Here is a 12,684-nt window from a genome sequence, read left to right as displayed (position 1 = left end):
AAAAAGAAAAAGAATGTCAAAGATAAAAGGATTGGTTTTTTTGAGGGGGAGGGGAGATTCAGTATCTTTCCTGCTTCTTATGTACCATGATATAAAGCAATTTACTAGCTGCATGATTTCAGGAACATTCTGTTTAAAATGCCAGAGGGCTGGGGATGTGGCTCTAGCGGAAGTGTGCTCACCTGGCATGTGTGCATACCGGGTTCGATCCTCAGCACCACATACAAACAAATATGTTGTGTCCGCTGAGAACTAAAAAATAAATATTAAAATTCTAAAATATATATATATATATAAAGTATCCAGTCTCAGGTATAAAAAAATGCCAATGTGAGAGACAGAGTTAGGGTTGTCTGGTGTTTGCTGGTGTCTCCACCCTTAGGATGGTGAAAGTTATTAGGGTGGGAGGGTTGGTCTTGGGGGTGGCATTCTTGGAAGTGGGGTGTAGCACTTGCCAGTCCCCATGGGAGCCTGCACCTCAAGGTTCTGGTCTGGGGCCCACCTGGAAACCTCAGAATTCCTGGTCTCTAATTTAGTCTCTGAACTCTGTCTCACGTGCCCCTCCCTTTCTGCTTCCCAGTTAGAAACCTCTCTCCCCAGAGGTCTTGTTGGCTGTGATCTGGTAGCTTCGCACCTGTCCTGGAAAGCTGTGGAGCAGATCAGGACCAGGCTTTGCAAGCTATGGACCAGCCATGTGGCCACAGGCACTGTGCCAGGTTAGTGGCTCCTGGGGAGAGGAGGTATTTGGGGACTATAGGTACCTTGATATTGCTTGTAGGCACCAGTCTGTGTCCCAAGCTGTAATTTGCCCTAACTAATGAGGGTGACAAAGGTGTCCCAAGTTGGACGTGGGTGCTTTCAGAGATGGGGGTGTCAGTTGTGTCGGGCTAGGTGGTGGCATTGGATAACATGTGAAGATCCAGTTCTGTGGCATGCAGTGTTTTGGCTGGTGACTGTTATTTAGACCCTGTCCAGTGACTCCAGGTGCAGGCTACCACATGTAGGGGACTATGGCAGTGGTTGCAGTGTTCCAAGAAGGAGGCAACTGGGGGAGCCCGACATTGGTAATGGCGGTCCACACGGGAGTGGTGGCTAGGAATCTTGTGGGCCAGTGTCCACTAGGATTCTTGCATTGGTGGGCAGCTAGGAATCCTGTGTGGTTGCTGGTGCTGATGGTCCTGCTTGGGCATGGTGGTTGGAGGACCTGTGTGGGCTTTGTGGCTGGTATTCCTGCATGGGAGCAGTGGTCAGGGATCCTCTAATAACTCTCAGAGAAACAACTTTTCCACTGCTTCAATCTTGGTTCACAGAGTGACACAGCATGCAGCCTCCCTCTACACCACATCTCAGATTTCTCCCCATTTTCTGCAGTTGAAATTAACCATGTGACCAAATGCTCATGCTAATGTGACAGATGCTAAAGCTGGGTAGTTGTTGTCAAATCTTTTCCAAAATTTGGTTAAAGGTTACTATAATATTGTGGGGTTTTTTTGTGTTTTTTTTTTTTTTTTTTTTTTTTTTTTTTTTTTTTTTTGAAGAGCAAGTCCTTGGGCAGACAACTCCAACCTGAAGTATTAATATTTTATGCTTCTTTCCTTAATTGCAACTCATTTGAAATGTGAATGATATTCTGCCCTGAGGACATAGCTCCCCCCCCCTATTTTAAGACTATGTCTCATAACTTATGAAGCTAAATGTGACATTTTTTAAAATTTGCAGTGAAAAACCCTGATCTAAACAAGGGAAGTCTAATACTCATATAGGTTTCCTGATAACACCTGTTTTTAGTTTTAAAGATAGGTGGATCTTTTTCTGATTCTGCCTTCTTCTCAATTGATAACAGGAAGATTGCTGACTGGGGTGTCTGTCATCTCCTGTTAAAGTGTTTGTGGCAGACTATGGTCTTGCTCTCTTTGTTTCTGACTTGTAGGGAATAGAGTTTTGCTGAGATTCTCACCAGTATCTTTGCCTTTGTCAAAGGGGTATTGCAAATTACTTGTAGTCTTTCTGACAGCAAGAAACACAAGTCTTTCAAAATGAGGTATGTGATAGAAATGGTTTTAATGTAGATATTTTTAAGGTGGGAGTTCACTAATTACTGTTAGAAGTGACAAATGAGCTCAGAACAGTAACAAAATTCAAGATCAATCAGTTGTTTATGTGCATAAGAAAACAAATAGCAAACATAAAATTAAAGAGACAGTTCTAATAACCATAATATCAAAAGCAAAATGCTTGGGAATTTTTCAAAAGATGTGAACACTTGGACATTTCACATGGCTTATTTTTAGAAAATATAGCATCATCCCTCAGCCACTTCCTTGTTTGTGAGGACCTTAACTTCATAGAAAGAAGACAGGAATGAAAAATTCCCCCATGTGGCCTGAGGATAGGACCTAGGTGTGTTTTGCCAGTGAGCTCTATCATGATTCCATTCTTATGATTCTTTGAGTTATGGTCTTCCCAAGTTAGTGAGGCTAGACTCAAAGTTGTGACCCTCAAGGCTCAGCTTCCAGAGAAGCTGGAGTTACATGCATGCGCCACCACGACCCCTGCTAGGTATTGTAGACTTTTTTGTTTTCTTTAATTGTAGATGGACACAGTACCTTTATTTTATACATTTATTTTTATGTGGTGCTGAGGATTGAACTCAGTGCCTCATATGTGCTAGGCAGGTGCTCTACAAGTGAGCCCCAGCCCCAGGGATTACATTCTTGACTTTCATATTACAGCTTGGCTAAGGATAATATCTAGGTTTCCAAATGTGTATAATATCCCCATTATCTTGTGAATGGAAGGTAGAGGCCACAATGAGAGAAAATGTCTATCCTCATCCTTGGAAGTGGAACAGCAAATGTGGATTCACCTGCAACTTAGTATTTGTAGATTTACCAGATATTAAAAAAATAAGCAAGAAACATGAGGTCAAGGCTCTGAGGAAGGGGAACTAGGTATTTAAAATTGTGAGGCAGCAGACTGAAAAAATCAATGCTAAGCTATTGGGGCATGGAAAACAGTGTCCCTCACATTTAATTATAAGATCACAGAAGACATAAGAAAATAAAACTTTTAGTGGGTATATTTTTAATAATGATCATGGCTAGGTCTTGGTCAGAAGTCATGATTATTACACCCCACCCACACACCCATGCCATTACATCTCTTTTACCTCTTCCCCTCTTTAGCAGTCAAGCCACATTCACTCCTCAAGGTGTATCCTTGCATGAAGAGAAAGGACTGAGCCTGGGGAGATCACAAAGGGCAGATCTTTGCCTAGCTTCTGGCAGAAACTACCAAAGGAATGGCAGAGTTCAGGAATATCTCTGTCTCTTTTTCTCTCACAAACAAATAACTAGAGATTTCAATTATAAATTGATGAATGAAGTGAACTTGGGAGTATTTGCCCAAATATTTGGAACAGTGAAAATATAAATGTTCAGCAGCCTTATGTTTTATTTCTTCTGCTTTATTTTTGTTTTTGGTGCTGGAGATTGAGCCCGGGGCAATCAACCTCTCAGCAACCTTTTTGTAATTTTGAGACAGGGTCTCACTGAGTTGTTTAGTGCTTTGCCAAGTTGTTGAGGCTGGCTTTGAACTCGCCACCAGAGACACTGGAATTACAGTCATGTACTAGCATACCTGGCTAATGTTTTATTTCATTGTTTGCACAAATGCAGTTTTTCCATGTTATATAATCTGTGTGCTCTCAAATTGTTGCACATTGTTAAAAATTCAAAGAGAATAGAATAATATCTTTGCATTAAAGTAGAGACATAATTTTATGCCTTGACTTCTTTTGAATTGATAAAATCAGGTCAGGACAGTTTCCTAGTTTCTTTATTCTTTCTTTCTTTTGTTTTTGTACTAGTGATTCATCCCAGTGTAACTCAACCACAAAGTTACTTCCCCAGTCCTTTATAAAAAGTTTTATTTAAAAGCAGGGTCTCACTGAATTATATAGGTTCCTACTAATTTTCTGAGGCTGACTATGAACTTGTGAATTTCCTGCCTTAGCCTCCCAAGCCATTGGGACTGCAGGTATGTGCCCCCACTCCCAGTTTCTTCATTCTTTTGTAGCTATTTGTCTTTTGTTATATAAATTCAGGTTCAATAATACTATGTTTATCAATATACATTCAGAGAAAAGTCAGTGATGTAGGTAAGCAATTTAACATATCCACTTGAAAGTATGTTTTATATTCACCATGGCATATTACTCAGCCATCAATACAAAAAACCCTTTAATGGTCAGCAAAATAGATGCAATTGGATGATGTCATGCTAAGTGAAGAAATATACACAGAAAAAAGTGTCACATCTCATATACATTAACTGAAATAAAATCATGTAAAAGTGGAATAGTGATTAGTATGGCTGAGGAGTGTGTGGGGGCATCAAGGGTGGAAGAGCATATTTGGATATTATGAATACATGTATATGCATATATAAAATATCACACTGAATCCCATTAATATGTGCAATTGCTATGTGATGATAAAAAATTATGATATATATCATAATTACCTAATTCTGCACTAAGAACAGAATCCTGTATTTTGGAATTTCCAGTATATGATGTGATATTATTGATGATGCTCCGTGATAACCACCAGGTTCTCCCTACACATCCATTTTTTTTCTTCCAGTCTCTGCACATAGAGTATGCAATGTATTTCTGTTCCTGGATCACCTTATTTATCCTAAAGTCCTCCAGTTTCATTTGTGTTATTGGAGAATATTCTTTTGTTTTGGGGGTTTGGACCCAGGGTTGCCTTACCAGTGAAAGATATCCACAGTCATTTTGTTTTTCAGTTTTAAGACAGAATGTTACCGAACTCCTGAGGCTGACCTTCACATTTTGCCACCACTGCCACATACATCATCCTTCTTTTGAAAGCTGAACAATAAGTGAGGTGTGGAGGTGCATTTCTTTTGTCATGCTAGGGATTTGGGAGGCTGAGGGGGGAGAATCACTATCTTGGAGCCAGCTCCACATGTTGGTGAGATCCTCTACACCTTAAAAATCTTCTCTCAATATAATTGTAAAAAACTGAAAAGGTTATATATGTATAGTGATATGTCTTGTGGAAACACAATGATAAATCTCTCTTTATTATCTATAATAAACTATAGGTTCTTCTTACTGTGTTATGCTTTGATGGAAATTTAGGTCGTGGATAGTTTTGCAGTTAACTTAGGAGTGTAGACATTCCTAAAGATGGATTGCATTTCCTTCAATTGTTGAAGTGGTTAATGTCAGCTGTCAATTTGAGTGGATTGAGATACCTTAGGGAATTGGTGTGGAAGATCTCTGCATTCGTCTGTGAGTGTGCTTCCAGAAGGCTGAGTCAGAAAGCATGGGGAATACCTGTAATGAACATATATATTTTGATTTGGTTTGGTTTGGAAAAAAGCAATAGAAGTGGTCACTGGCTCATGCTCCAAGCTTCTTGATTGGGTGATTCTCCATCTTTTGTGGACTTGCACCATTGGCTCTATTGGGGTCTTTTTTAAAAGAAATTGCTTTTAGTTATTTATCCATGACAGTGGAATACACTTATGTACTTTGATATATCATACATAGATGGGATATAATTTCTCACTTTTCTGAATATACATATTTTAGAATCACATTGGTCATATAGCCAAATACATACATAAAGTGACAGTGTCAGTTTCACTCTACTACTTTCTTATCCCCACAACTCCTCCCTTCCCCTACTTTCACTTCCTTCTACCTAATCTAACATAATGATATTCTCTTTTTTGCATTATAAATCATATATATATATATATATATATATCTCACAATTTTTGTATCTGTGTTTATATATATTGTATGTTGACACCAAATTCAAGTCTTCATAAATGTACTTTTGATAATGATGACCATCATATTCCACCATACTTGCTAATCCCCTTCCTTTCACTCCCTCCCCTATGCCCTATCTAGTATTTATCTATTCCTCCCATGCTCTCCCTCCCTACCCCACTATAGTCAGCCTCATTATATCAGAGAAAACATTCTGCGTTTGTTTTAGGGATTGGGTAACTTCACTTAGCATTATTTTCTCCAATGCCATCCATTTACCTGCAAATATCATTGATTTTATTCTCTTTTATTGCTGAGAAATATTCCATTGTGTATATATACCACATTTTTTATCCATTTTCCCACTGAAGGAGCATCTAGGTTGGCTCCACAGTTAAATGTTGTGAATTGTGCTGCTATAAACATTGATGTGGCTGTTTCCCTGTAGTATGCTGATTTTAATTCCTTTGGGTTTAGACTGAGGAGAGGAACAGCTGGATCAAATGGAGGTTTCATTCCCAGTCACTTTGTCAATTTTTAAATTGCTTCTTTTGTTTCATTTTCATTTATTTAAACTCGGATTTTAATTATTTTCTGTCCTTTACTGCTTTGGGTGGTGATTTGTTTTTGTTTTTTTTCCATGTAGGTCTTTGAGATGTAATTTTAGGTCATTTATTTGTTGACTTTTCCCTTTTTTAAAGAATGAACTCCATGCAATGAACTTTCCTTAGTAATGCTTTTATAGTGTCCCAGAGATTTTGATATGTTGTATCTGTATTCTCATTCACCTATAAGAATTTTTAATCTCCTCTTTGATGTCATCTGCAACCCATTGTTTATTCACTAGCATATTATTTAGTCTCCAGGTGCTGGAGTAGCTTTTATTTTTATCATTGATTTCTAATTTCATACTATTATGATCTGATAGAATGCAGGGCAGTGTCTTTACTTTTTTGTATTTGCTAAGAGTTGCTTTGTGGCATAATATATGGTCTATTTTAGAGAATCCATTTGCTGCTGAGAAGAAAGTGTCTTTGCTTCTTGAAGGATGAAATATTCTATATATGTTAGTGAAATATAAGTTATTGATGGTATTATTGAGTTCTATAGTTTGGCTTTTGTTTGGAAGATCTATTTATGGGTGAAAGAGTTTTGTTGAAGTCCTCCAGAATTACTGTGTTGTGGTCTATTTGACTATTGAACTTGAGAAGAGTTGTTTGAACATAGATGCTCCATTGTTTGGGGCATGTATATTTCTATTCATTATGCCTTGTTGGTTTGTGGTTCCCTTAAGCAGTATATAGTGTCCTTCTTTATCCCTTTTGATTAACTTTCACTTGAAGTCCACATTATTTGACATGAGGGTGGAAACCCTTTCTTGCTTCCACAGTCCATGTGAGTGGTAAGATTTCCCCCAACCTTTCACCTTCAGTATGCGGATGTCTTTTTTTGTGAGATGAGTGTGTGGAAGGCAGCATATTGTTGGGTCTTCTTTTTTTAATTCAATCTGCTAGTCTGTCTTTTGATTGCTGAGTTTTAGAAATTATCATTCAGGGTTATTTTTGAGACAATATTTGTATTCCCGGTCATTTTTGTTTATTTTTGGTATTTTACTTAACTTGGTTTCTCTTTGATAGGTGTTTCCCTTAGAGTGATACCTCTATTTTCTGACTTTCATTGTTTTTCATTTCCTCCTCATGGAATATTTTGCCAAGGATGTTCTGTAGTGAGGGCTTTCTAGCTGTAAATTCTTTTAACTTTTGTGTATTATGGAAGTGTTTTATTTTCTCATAAGAATAAAATCTACATTGAAATCTAAAGTTTAATTTAGCTGGATATGATTCTTGGTTGGCATCCATTTTCTTATAGAGCTTCATATATCTTGTTGCAGGATTTTGTAGCTTTCAGGTTCTCGGTTGAGAATTCAGCACACATCCTAATTGGTTTTCCCATAAGTAATCTGATTCCTTTCTCTGTTGCTTTAAAAATTCTCTATTATTCTGTATGCTAGGCATTTTCAATATAATGTGCCTTGGTGTAGATCTGTTGTGATGTACCTCCTCCACTTCTTCTCTGTAATTTCTTCTGCCGTTCTGACCATGGATTACAATAATGCAGTGTCTTTGTTTGAGACGCATTCTTCCCTTGGTTTTTCATGTCATTCATGCATCTTACCTTGAAAACAGAGTTAGAAGGGGTTACAGTTTTTAACCTATAGGATTATAGTGTCCCTAACGGGTTCCAAAACCTCTTTTTTAAGTGGAAGATTGGTATTCACAGTTCCCAATACAAACAATATTCAGCCTTAAACCAAATAGCTCTTATTTAGGTGTTTAATGATTTGTCACAATATACAAAAAAGGTGAGTTTAATCATTATCTACAATATAAACAGTATGTTTGCAAAAGGATCTGCAGTTTCTAGTGTGGACAAAGAGAGAACCAGGAATGGGATGTAGGATGAGATGCTGAGGTGTTAGAAGGTGAGGATACAGAGTTATCAGATCTTAGGAAGAGTGAAAGAGAAATCCAAAGAAGTTGTGTAGTAGCAGGAGAAAAGAGAGAAAGTGATTTTGAAGAGTCATGTAGGTGGGAAGACAGTAGAGAGAACAAAAAAAACAAGCATAAATAATAAATTAAAATGTAGAAATAGGAGGTAAAAGAATATACAACACAAGTGTAGTATACTATTCAGACCTCCCAGAGCTCAGATGCCTAATTCATGAGAAGTTCTTGGTTTTACAAATGTGGGATGTGAGGGTGAAAGAAGAAAGAGAGAGAAAAGAGAAAAAGAATATTAAAGGAAAATACAAGGATTGTTTCTGTTGGGTTGTTTTCATTTAGTGTTAACTTGCACACCTCACCAAATAATAATAATAAAAAACCTTTAATAACCTAATTTAAATATGGTAAAATACATAGATTCTGTCCTAAAAATTAAACCAGTGTGTAAAGACATATAAAAGCGACTCAAGATCACTTACTAGGCTAAATAAAATGATAATTTAGCTTTTCTGCTTCATTTGTCTCACAGTATTATAGGTGCACATTCTCTGTCATGCACAGGGCATCCTGAGACATTGGTCAATTCACAAAATGCCAGGTTCTCATTTTCCCACATTATGCTTGCTCATCATTCCATCTTAATTGCCAAGAAACTCTCCAGGCCTGAAAACAACCAAATATAGATAAATTGTTAGATAATCATGAACTTTGAAAATTACCTCAGGAATCAATAGAATACATTAGTAGACCCAGATGAGAAAAAAATAAGATAAACCTATAAATCAACTTTTAACTTAATTGCAAATATTTTTGAGAAGTTGAAAAGCTGATATGGGAGCCATTCCACTAGTCCCAGCTACCTGTGAGGCTACAAGAGGAGGAGGATTTGGGCTAAGGAATGTGAGGCCAACCTGGCAAAAACCCAGCTCCAAAAATCAACCCACCAAAAAACAAAACAGTAGTCATATTTTAAAAAGACGCCTTCACAGTTCATTTCTACCAAACATGTAATAAGGAATCAGTGACAGTAATTTATTATTACATCTAAAAGTAGAAGAAAATGGACTAATTCTTTCTGTTAGGCAAGAATTGCCAGATAACACAGCATAAGAATAGAAATTGCAATTCCTATAGATGTTGACCCAGATATTCAAACCCCTAGCAAACTGAGAATAACAACAAAAAGAAAGATTGGGCTTCATGATTAAGAGGGACAATATGGTCAGTTTCCAAAAAATCATTTTCATAGAGAAAAGTTTTTACCAGATCACTTACCGAATTACTGTAAAACCTATGGCCAATTAAGACCAGAGAAAAATTCTTTTACCATCCACTAAAGGACAGATATGAACTGTTTTCATATTTAACGGTGAGAACCTAAGTGTTTCAAAATTTGGTTTTAGAAAACAGAAGAAAAGTATGGTTTTCTGACTTCTAAATATTGTTCTGAGAACATGGAATAGGATTTTATACATCAAAAGTCAGCATATGCAGATGATTTTATTATTTCTATGTTTCTAAGCAATTTCTTGCACTAATGAAACATAAGACTTAAATTGGTTCAATAATGTCATGGGTTAAATTGTCAAATTAAGTCATGTAAATTATATACACTAGCAATGGGCAGTGTTAAAATCGAGGCATCAATCCATTCACAAATATAGGAAAAAATAATTTAAAAAGAAAGTATTAAGAACTGTTCACTGCAACGTAAAGGTGAAACTAAAATACAAAAAAAAAAAAAAAACTAAAACAAAATTGGAAAACAGCTAATATCCAATGATCAAAAGTTTGATTTTGTTAAAACCACAATATTTCATAGTGGGTCTGCAAATTCAATATAATTCAGCCAAAATCCAAAAGTCAGTTTTTAAAAATTACCCAGCTTTCTCTAAAAATCATAAAAATGCAAAAAAAATCTCAATATTAAAGTAAAAAGGTGTGACCTTTTAAATAAAAATGTACATTGTAAGCAAAATACATTGTGTAGGATATATAATTTGGGTAAATATTTCTTATTGGTAGTCTCCCTGTCTCCAAAGACTAACTTTCCCATTCCTCAAGAAGAGCCATCCAATGGTGAGCCCTGCTGGGCTCACATGATCCTTACCCACCAATCAGACTAGCCTTGCTGGCTTACATGATCCTTACCCACCAATCAGACTAGCCTTGCTGGCTCACATGATCCTTACCCACCAATCAGAAAGCACCCCATGCCAACTGTCAAAACGTTCAACCATTAAACTGTCATAACTCTCAATCCACCCCCAGTTCTATAAATATGCAGAGCTGTTCCTTAATAAATGGGCATTTTCTCTAAGACGGGCTTTGATAGTTCTTTCATTTCTAAAACTGCTAATGAGCAGTATTCCCCATGCATGTAGTGAGGGTCTGTGTTAACCTAGGAAGAATTGGGCTGGGATTGACATTTGTCATCACAGCTTCTACCTGCTGAGTTTGAGGGAAGTTTGATTGTTTTCTTCCTCCCAGATTTTCTGCACTTTTCCTACCATCGATGCTCTGTCACGTATTTCACCCAAGTATATCCCAGTAGGTATCATTATTGAAATTCACATATATCCCTGCTCTTCCTGCAGCTCACCTCTAGAACAAAAATGCAATTTAATGTCTGGGTGAGTGGTTGAAAAGATTCTTCCTTGATCCTCATGCAGGCTGAAGTGTATTTATTTTATTTTTATTTATTTTTTAAAATAAATCACAGCAGAATGCATTACATTTCTTATTACATATATACAGCACAATTTTTCATATCTATGGTTTTATAAAAAGTATGCTGTCCCCAATTCATGTCTTCATACATGTACTTTGGATGCTGATGATGATGTCCATTATATTCTAGCATCCTTGATAACCCTCTGTGCGCTCTTTTTCCCTCCCACCCCTGTTCCCTATCTAGAATTCGTCTATTCCTCCCATGTTTCCCCTCCATACCCCACTTTGCATCAGCCTCCTCATGTCAGAAAATATTCAGCATTTGGTTTTGGGGGGTTGGCTAACTTCACTTAGCATTATCTTCTCCAATGCCGTTCATTTACCTGAAAATGCCATGATTTCATTCTCTTTTATTGCTGAGTAAAATTCTGGTGTGTGTTTTTTTTTTTTTTTTTGTGTGTGTGTGTATGCCACATTTTAAAATCCATTCATCCACTGAATGGCATGTAGGTTGGCTCCACAGTTTAGCTATTGTGAATTATGCTGCTGTAAAAATTGATGTGGCTGTGCCCTGCACTTTGCTGTTTTTAAGACTTTGGGGTATAAACTGAGGAGTGGGATAACTGGGTCAATGGTGGTTCCATTCTCGGTTTTCTAAGGAATCTCCATACTGCTTTCCATATTAGCTGCACTAATTTGCAGCCCTATCAGCAATGTATGTGCCATTTTCTCCACATCCTCGCCAACACTTACTGTTGCTTTTCTTCATGATAGTTGCCATTCTTACTGGAGTGAGATGATATCTTAAGAGTAGTTTTGGTTTGCATTTCTCTGCTTGCTAGAGATGTTAAACATTTTTCCATATATTTGTTGATTGATTGAATATCCCCTTCTGAGAAGTGTCTGTTCAGGTCCTTAGCTGTTTTTTTTTCTATTGGGTTATTTGTTTTTTGTTTTGTTTTGTTTTGTTTTTTTGGTGCTTGGCTTTTTGAGTTCTTTATATACTCTAGAGATTAGTGCTCTTATGTGTGAGTGGTAAAAATTGGCTTCCAAGATGTAGGCTGTCTTTTCACATCACAGGTTGTTTCTTTTACTGAGAAGAAACTTTTTAGTTGGATTCCATCCCATTTGTTGATTCTTGGTTTTAATTCTTGTTCTACAGGAGTCTTATTAAGAAAGCTGGGGCCTAATCCCACATGATGCAAATTAGGGCCTACTTTTTCTTGTATTAGATGCCGAGTCTTTGGTTTAATTCCTAGGTCCTTGATCCATTTTGAATTTTGTGCGTGGTGAGAGATAGGGGTTTAATTTCAATTATTTTGCATATGGATTCCAGTTTTCTCAGCACCATTTGTTGAGGATGCTATCCTTTCTCCAGTGCATCATTTTAGCACCTTTGTCTAATATAAGATAATTGTAATTTTGTGTTCTCTGTGTCCTCTATTCTATACCATTGGTCTACCAGTCTGTTTTGGTACCAATACCATTTTGTTTTTGTTACTATTGCTCTGTAGTATACTTTAAGTTCTGGTATACTGATGCCACCTTCTTCTGGTATATGATGTTCCTGCTTAGAATTGCTTTAGCTATTCTTGATCTCTTATTTTTTTCAGATGAATTTCATGATTGCTTTTTCTATTTCCTTGAGAAATGCCATTGGTATTTTGATCAGAATTGCATTGAACCTGAATAATG

The sequence above is a fragment of the Ictidomys tridecemlineatus genome, chromosome 7, assembly GCF_052094955.1.
Source record: "Ictidomys tridecemlineatus isolate mIctTri1 chromosome 7, mIctTri1.hap1, whole genome shotgun sequence".
Taxonomy (NCBI): domain Eukaryota; kingdom Metazoa; phylum Chordata; class Mammalia; order Rodentia; family Sciuridae; genus Ictidomys; species Ictidomys tridecemlineatus.
Note: the sequence above shows the minus strand (reverse complement) of the source record.